Source organism: Otolemur garnettii, unplaced genomic scaffold, assembly GCF_000181295.1.
Source record: "Otolemur garnettii isolate 467f Iridium unplaced genomic scaffold, OtoGar3 scaffold00026, whole genome shotgun sequence".
NCBI lineage: Eukaryota > Metazoa > Chordata > Mammalia > Primates > Galagidae > Otolemur > Otolemur garnettii.
The window spans coordinates 16495760-16504702 of NW_003852421.1; the positions used below are offsets into that span (position 1 = coordinate 16495760).

General features: G+C 41.0%; 1 protein-coding gene across 1 annotated transcript in view; it reads left to right on the forward strand.

Moving 5' to 3' along the window:
• The first annotated feature begins 348 nt into the window (after positions 1–348).
• CDKAL1 (CDK5 regulatory subunit associated protein 1 like 1) overlaps positions 349–8943 on the forward strand; it is a 654035-nt gene continuing 645440 nt past the window's right edge. The window contains exon 1 of the mRNA XM_003788378.3: positions 349–450. The gene's annotated coding sequence lies outside the window, so the exon portion shown is untranslated. The remainder of the gene's footprint in view (positions 451–8943) is intronic.

The window sequence follows — 8943 nt, forward strand, 5'->3', positions numbered from 1 at the left end:
AGTCACAGTCAGATTTTAGCTCAGGCGGCAGTCACTATTAGTAATTTATGGCAAGTACTTAAGTTCCCAATTTTCTCTTTTGTAAACTGGGAATAATAATAGTAAATAAACTGTGAGATGTTTATGGTAAAGTGCCTGAAACATAGTAAGAACTCAGTTGAAGTTATCTCCCATGCAATTCTAAGAACCCCAAGGCCGGGGGGTGTTATTTTCACCCTCGCAATCAAAGGAACTTGAAGTCTATTCACTACTAAATTAGGTTAAATCAGAACTTGGCGCTTTCAGCAGTGATGCAATTTGATCTCTCCCGGCCACCGTCGCTGAGCATGCGTAAATAAACGTGGCGGGACGTATGTGTCATGGCGCGCTCCATCGAAAGTCTCTGCAGTTTCCGCAAAGTGGCGTGTTGATTCTCTGCCTTTGGACTGTTATTTATTTTCGGACTGCTGGGTAAGGGTGGCGGATGGATCAGTGTGGGTCGGAGTGTGGCGAGAGCTCCTTTTATGGCGAAGCATTGTTTAAACAGTTTCAGCTTTCTTGGGCTTTTTGCTTATTTGTTTCGCAGTTTAAAGGGGACTTGCCAGATGGGATAGGGAGACCGGGAGGCAGATTGGGCTGCCAGATTGAGGACAGCGTTATCGGCCTAAGGTGCTGCCTGATTGTTAGGAGTATTTAAGATATCGCATTCCTTATTGTGAGCTTTAACTTCATTTTTTCTATCACTTTCTGTGTTAATGAATTGGTGGCCATGACAGAGTTTTCTCAGTTTTTTAGCTTTCACAGAGCAGTGTCTTAACAAGAATTAAAACTGAAGTTGGCCAGAGCAGCAGGTGTCTTCATTTTTCACTTTTCTTTCTTCTTTTCTCATAAAAGTTTTCTTTAAATGTTGGAAGGATGTCTTTCTCTTGGAAGGTGATGTGGATACCTACCTTGCTGGCTTATTCCTGTTTCGTAGTTGTTGGTCACTCGTACTATGCAGACAGTCTTAGCAAATGGTCAACACACCTGTCTCAGTAAGAAGTTAGAAGTATTGTTGAACGTCATTTACCTTGTTAATAAAGCAGTCTTTTATGGAGTCTATTCCTTTAGGTAGTCATAAGGAGGTTTTACAGTGATTTGGTGAATTTGTTGGATACTTGATATTTTCCTAATCAGTTTTTGTTTTCCGGACTTATAATTTCAAGACGACTTTAGACTAATTGAAGGTAATCAAAATACTGTTTTATTTTGAACCTTTTATATTTGAGTGGCATTTTACACATGAGGTTATGCACAAAGGTAGCCTAATTTCTTAGCCATTTGTCAACATCATTTCATGGAAACATTGTTATTTCCTCCACTACTTCCAAAAGAGACATTTTTGTTTATTTTACTTAACCTTTCATTTTCATTCAGCACTCCTGACCATGTCCACCTACTTGACATTCCTTTTTCCTTTGCTTTTATTGGCCCACTGATATTGTTTTTCCCTCTGGTGGTGGCTGCTTGGTTTCCATTATAGGCTGGTTCTCCTTTACTTGGTACTTAAATTTGGAGTTGCTTGGTCCTGTACTCCTTCCTAACTCTGTTCCCTTTTTCCTTTCTTCTGGGTGATTTAATCCACATGCTTATTAACAGTTATTTGTCTTTCTTATTCTAGCCATTCCAGTGGGATGAAGTGGTATATTATTGTGCTTTTGTTTTTCCTTTCTCCAGGGCTAATGATATTGACATCTCTTTGTGAGATTATCAGCTATCTGTCTATCTTTTTTGCACACATGTCTATTCAAATCTTTTGCTTATATTTTAAAATGAGTTGTCTTTTTATTGTTGAATTGTAGAGGCTCTTTATATATTCAGATACCAGAGCCTTATCTGATATAGATTTGCCAATATTTTCTCCCTTTATGTGGGTTGTCTTTTCATTTTCTTTTATATTTTTTTTTTATTTTGCCGTTTTTGGCCAGGGCTGGGTTTGAACCCACCACCTCAGGTAAATGGGGCCAGCGCCCTACTCCTTTGAGCCACAGGTGCCGCCCCTTTTCACTTTCTTGATGGTGCCCTTTGAAGCATAAAATGTTTAATTCTGATGAAGTCTAATCTATTTTTTCTTTTGTTGCTTGCCGTTTGGTGTCTTAACTAAGAAACCAGTGCCTGCTCTAATGTCATGAAGATTTACACCAATTTTTTTTCTAAGAGCGTCATAGTGTTAGCTCTTAAATTTAGGTCTATGATCCATTTGAATTAGTTTTTGTATATTATGTGAGATGAAGGCTTGAGTTTCACTCTTTGCATGTGGCTATCCAGTTGTCCCAGCACTATTTGTTGAAAAAGACTATTCTTTCCCCAACACCCTTGTTAAAAATCAGCTGACCAGGTAATATATTTTTTGACATGGATTCTAGAAGATTTTTATGAAAGAATGACTTTAGGATAGTGATTATCAAACTTTAATACATATTAAAATCACCCGTAGGGTTTGTTGAGCTTTACTCAAAATATCTGATTCAGGGCAATGCCTGTAGCTCAGTGGGTAGGGTGCTGGCCACATACACCAAGGCTGGTTGGTTTGAACCTGGCCTGGGCCAGCTAAAACAACAATGACAACTGTACCACCACCAACAAAAATAGCTGGGCATTGTGTCAGGCTCCTGTAGTCCCAGCTACTTCAGAGACTGAGGCAAGAGAATTGCTTAAACCCAAGAGTTTGAGGTTGCTGTGAACTGTGATGCCATGGCACTCTACCCAGGGCAACAGCTTGAGACTGTGTCTCAAGAAAAAAAAAAAAATCTATTCAGTACATCTGGAGTGGTTCTCAGGATTTTCGTTTTTAACAAATTCCCTGTGACGTGGGAATGACACTGTGAAAACTACTAAACTAGGACAGTGGTTTGCAACTGTGACTCTGCACTTGAGAATTGCTGGGAAGGTTTTGAAAAATATTGATGTGCAGGTTCTATTCTTAGAGATTGGGTCAGCTGGCCTGGGGCTCAGGTATTAGAAATTTTCAAGAGTGCCTCGGGTTAATAGAATGGATGCTAAAGATTGAAAACCACTGCTGTAGAAGAAGTGGTCATTTTTTGTTTTTGTGTTTTTTCTTTTTTGAGATAGAGTCTTACTCTGTCACTAGGGCTGAAGTACAGTGATGTCATCATAGCTCATTACAACCTCCAACTCCTGGGCTCAAGTGATCTCCTGCCCCAGCCTCCTGAGTAGCTAGGACTACAGATGTGCACCACCATACCCAGCTAAGATTTTAAATTTTTTGTAGGGACAGAGTATTGCCATGTTTCCCAGACTGGTCTTGAACTCCTGGCCTCAAGGAATCCTTCTGCCTTGGCTTCCCAAAAGTGCTGGGATTACAGGCATGAGCCACCATGCCCAGCCAGAATAGTGGTTCTCTTTCAGGGATGTTTAGTGGAATTATCTGGGCCCTTTCTAATTCTGAATGGAAGCTGGGGATTTGATATCATAAAAGCTCCCCTATATAAGTAACCACCTCTTTAGGATATTGCATCCTCTCTTCTATCATTTTCAGTATTTCCTTTTTTAACTGTTTTTATTCCCTTTATCAAACTTGATTTCCTCTACCTTTGAGAAAAATTTTTATATGATCATGTTGCCCCATTTAAGTATCTTGCATTTTATTCTCAAATTTTCATTTCAAATGTTGAAAACTTATTTCAACATTTCTGAAGTCTAAATAATTCCCTCTCTCAATATGTTTGAAGTAAAAACTTTACCTTATTCATAGTGATGAGTGAGATTGTTTAGGTGCCTGTGATATACAGCTAGGTTTAACAACCTCTGCCTTATGTTTATCTCTTTTGTCTCCCTAGTGTGAGTTTCTAGAAATGGAATTGCTGGGTCAGAGGGTATACATACTTTATAAAGTTTGATATGTATTGCTAGATTGCCCTCCAGAAGGAGCATACCAGTTTTACTGTGCTCTCAGCTGACAGTAAGGTTTTGGTCAGTCTTTTATCAGTGAGATAGTTGAAAATAGCTCATTTAAATGTTTGTTATTAGTGTGGTTGATCATTCTTTCCTATTTTTATTGGCTGTTTAGTATTTCTTAAATGAATTGCCTGTTTTTCCTCTGCCCATTGTTTTCTGGGATGTGTTTACTTTTTTGTGTCACATTAGACTCTTGCATTGTTTGTGGTTTGTCAGTGAGGCAGGGCCGTAGTAGGAAGAGCACAGCATTTTGCTTCTCTGGACTCCAGTTCTGTAAAATAAGGACCTTGGCACTTTCTCTACTTTCCTAGTCTGTAATGCTATGGTATGTTTACTGCAGGGGACTCCTTTCACCCTCTTCTTCATTTTCTCTTAAGTGGATCCATACACAGTTGTGTATGGGATGTAAAAATTATGTAATTAAAAAATGGCTTTGGGTGATGCCTGTGGCTCAGTGAGTAGGGCATTGGCCTCATATACCGAGGGTGGTGGGTTAAAACCTGGCCCCGGCCAAACTGCAACAAAAAAATAGCTGGGCGTTGTGGCGGGTGCCTGTAGTCCCAGCAACTTGAGAGGTTGAGGCAAGAGAATCGCCTAACCCCAGGAGTTGGAGGTTGCTGTGAGGTGTGACGTCACGGCACTCTACCAAAGGCAATAAAATGAGACTCTGTCTCTCTAAAAAAAAAAAAAAAAGAAATGGCTTCAATGTCATTTAGTGATTCATAATCCTTCAGTAGTTCTTTAGTAACATTCAAAGACACTACCTGGTCTTAGCCTTTCTCACTTAATTACTTTATAGAATAATAATGGTAGAAGAAATCCTAGGGGTTAGGGATTTACTTCAACTCTCCACCTAATATAAGAATTTCCTCCTGTGTATGGAGGAAATTAAACCTTGTATCCATAGTGTCAGTACATACTGTGTCTGCTGTGTGCTAGGCATTGTCAGAGGTATTGTAGAGATAGTGCTGAAAAGAGATGGTATCTTTGTGCTTATGGAACTCAAACATTGTAATGAGAAAGACATTGCAATAATATATATGGTGGCGGGTAAGTGTTATGAATAAAAATGAAACCTGCTTGGCCAAGGTGCTCATTTTAGATAGGATGATTCGGAAAGGCCTTTCTGAGGAGGTGTTATTTGAGTATAGATGTGGGCAGTAAGACATATAAATATCTGGGGCCAGAAGTTCTGGCAAAGTTATAGCAAATGTAAAGGCCCCTGAGTCAGAAACTAATTTGGCATACTGAGTATCTGTATCCCTATCTTGTTAGAAACTATTTTCAGAAACAGGGTGTCGATTTTTTGCTTGGGCAGGAGTGCACTGGTATGATCATAGCACACTGTAGCTTCAAACTCCTGGGCTCAAGCATTCTCCTGCCTTGGCTTCCTGAGTAGCTGGGACTACAGGCACATGCCATCATGGCAGCTACAGCAAACATATTTATTGAGAACCTGTGATGTGCCAGCTAGATGTAGTTCTAGGCAGCTGGGCTGAATCAGTGAACAAAGCACATGAAGTTTACCCTCATGGAGTATATTCTAGTAGAAAGAGAGAAATAGTAAAACAAACAGTGAAGGGGAATAGGGAGTGAGTGTATATGGGGTGGGGATAAGGTGGGAGTTGCTCAGAAAGTTCTTTCTTGTTGCATTTGAGCAAAGTCCTGAAGGGCTTGAGTGGGTGAACCATTCAGGTATCTAGAATAAGAGCATTCCAGGCAAGAATTAAACTATGACTACATACCTGGCAAATTCGGATAACCAGGAAGGCTGTGTTGCTATATGGTAGGAAATGAGATCAGAAAGCTAATAGAATTATTTATGCCCTTGCAGATTTTTGTACCAATTTTGGCTTTTTTTTTTTTAAAGATCCAGGGTCTCACTTTGTTGCCCAGGCTGGAGCACATTGATATGATCATAACTCACTGTAACCTGAGTTATTCTCAGGTAACCTACCACTCCCGGACTCAAGCATCCTCTTGCCTCAGCCTTCCTAGGGCTAGGACTACAGGCACGAACCACTGTGTGCAGCTTGACCTTTTACTCTGATACCGAATACCATTGGAAGGGTTTGATCCAAAGCCTGAGATGAACTTGGCTTTTAAAGTGATCCCTAACTTTTGTGCTGAAAACATTCCTGGGGAATTAAACTGTGTATTGCCATAATCTAAGCAAGAGTTGATATTGGTTCTGACTAAGAATGTAACAGTGGGTACAGTCACAAATGGATTCTGAATGTATTTTAATGATAGAGTCAAAAGGCTTGTGTTGGTGAAGTGGATTTAGGGTGAGGGAAAGAGTGAAGTCAGGGATCATGCCAGGATTTTTGGCCTTAGCAGGTGGAAGGTTGGGATTACCTTTAAATGAAATGGGGAAAGTTGTGAGGAGATCAGGAATTCCCATCAGAGGAAGACTGTTTTGACTTTTTAAGTTTGAAATATTTACTAGACGTATAAGCAAGGTGCCAAATAGACAGTTGGACATTGGAGCCTAAAGTTCAGGGGAGCAGTGGGGCTGCTTGTATAAGCATGTGCGTGGTGTTTTGAGGCTACAGGACTGGGGACTGGATGAGATCATTTAGGGAGTGCCTGAAGCTAGAGAAGAGTTGAGTTCTTGCAGAGCCTGGGGATGTCCTAGTGTTGAGAAGTTGGAGAAATGAGGAATCAAGCAGGAGACTTGGGGAGTGGCTAATGTGGAAGGAGGAGAACTGGGAGAGTGTGGCTTCCCAGAAGCCAGTGAAGAAATGCCTTAATTTGGGAAGTGTCAGTAGTGTCACATGCTGCAGAAGGGGTTGATAAGATGACTGAGAATTGATTATTGTGTATATCGTTGGAAGTCATTGGACTCACAACAGGCAATTTCGGAGGAGTGGTGTGGGTGAAATCTTCAATGAAAGAATAGGAGGGGAAATTGGAGGCTGATAAAAATAGACAGCTCTTGCAAGGAGGTTTTCTTTAAAGGAGAGAAATGTGGAGATAGTAACAGGAAATGGGGTTGAAAGGAGTGTTTGCTTTTGCTTTTGTTTCCGTTTTTTAACTGGGAGAAATAACTTTATTTTTAGATGGTGATGATTAAGTAGAGAGGTGGTGATGATGTAGGAGGAGGGAATGATGTTGGAATTCTGTACTTGCGCTGGTCAGAGCAGAAGTGTTGCCCTTAGGGAGGTGGACAGTTCATTCATAGTAACAGATTGGAAGGCATAGTACATGGGCAAGGAACCAGTTTCTGGTAAAGGAATGAAGTCATCCATCTGTGCAGAACGTGAGAAGGGATTCGAGGATGTTTGTTATTCAGGCCTTCTGTTTTCCATCCCATCTTTCCTCTGAAGATCTGTGAGAAATGGATTTTCGAGAAATTCCTAAATGAGTTTAAAGTTTCTTTACTGAATTCTTCACAGTCTTAAATAATGTGCACTGTGAATCTAGAAGAGGGCAGATCTCCTAAATTTATTTGACTACAGAATCCTTTTTTCATGTAGTCAGTATCTCAGATAAATAGAACCAGTTTGGGAACGACTAACAAGCTTCATTTCACCGTGCCTAGATTGCTGAGTTGGCCAGTAGCCAGGGCTCTCATTTGCCAGAATAGAAAACCCAGCTCATCCACAGAGGGGATGTATGGGGCTGCCTGACTGGCAGAGAGGGTCACATCTGTCTTCTGGCATTGGTGGGATCCCCGTACTCAGACAATGTTTGTATGGCTGTTTATCTTTCTAGCTCTTGGTAGGCCTCATTCCTTAGGCAGGCCTCATTCCTTAGGCAGGCTTCTTCCCGTGGCAGGCACAATGGCCCCTGTGTCCCTAATTTAACGTCCTCCCAACTTAGCCACTTCAGTGAAAAGAGAAGCCCTTCTTTTCTGTTAGCTCTGACATGCAAGTCCTCGCAGTGATTCTGATTGGCTGGGCTTGTGATGACCCACTGCAAAGGGATCACTGTGGCCAGGAGGGTGGGTTACTCTCGCAGGCTTGAGTCGTGTGCCCCCTCCTGCATCTATAGAAGGGGAAGGCTGTGATTAACACTGCCACCATGCTCACGTGGTATGCATGTTCAATATAATTTAAGCAGTCTTTTATTGATGGACTTTTGGGTTATTTCTAATCTTTTGTTCTTATAGACAACATAAAGCTGCTTGAGATTTAAACACAGATTTTCTGAGTCACAGTGCATAATTTGTCATGGTTGTAGAGAATTCATTATGGAGGGAAAGAGCCTGGCTGGAAACCACTCTGTTAATTGAGGGATGTGAATGAAAGATGGGAATCTAGTAAATGAAGTGAAGGAAAGTTCGTCAGAAAGGTTTGAGGTGAACTGAGAGAATATAAGATCCTTAACACTGCCTCAGATGACTCAGAAGAGGAATAGTGGTTATTTAATGTACACATACTAGGTAAGCAGGATCCTTGTGCACTTTACCCACTTCTCACATTGGTGACATCTTGCAAGAGTGTATATAATACAAAAACAGTATCACAGCCAGGATATTGGCATTGACACGAGGATACAGAGCACTTCTGTCACCACAAGGATCTCTCATGTTGTTCTTTTATAATCATACCCATTTTCCTCTAACCCCATCCTCTTAAATCCTGGCAGCCTGTTCTCCCTTTCCATAATTTTGCCATCTTAAGTATGTTACATAAATGTAATCGTACTGTGTGTGACCCTTCAGACTTGACGTCATTCAGCACGGTTCTCCGCAGTCACCCGGGTTGATGGACGCATCTGTAGTACGTTCCTTGTTGCTCAGCAGTGCTCTGTGGTGTGTCTGTACTGCACTTCGTATAACCATTCATCCTGAGTGGCACCTGTGGCTCAAAAGGGTAGGGCGCTGGTCCCATATGCCGGAGGTGGCGGGTTCAAACCCAGCTCCGGCCAAAAAAACCGCAAAAAACAAAACAACAAAAAAAACTCATTCATCCTTTGAAGGACATATGGGTTGTTTCTAGATTTTGGCTGTTAAAAAGAAAGCTGTTAGACACATTTATGTACAGGTTTTTTTTTTTTTTT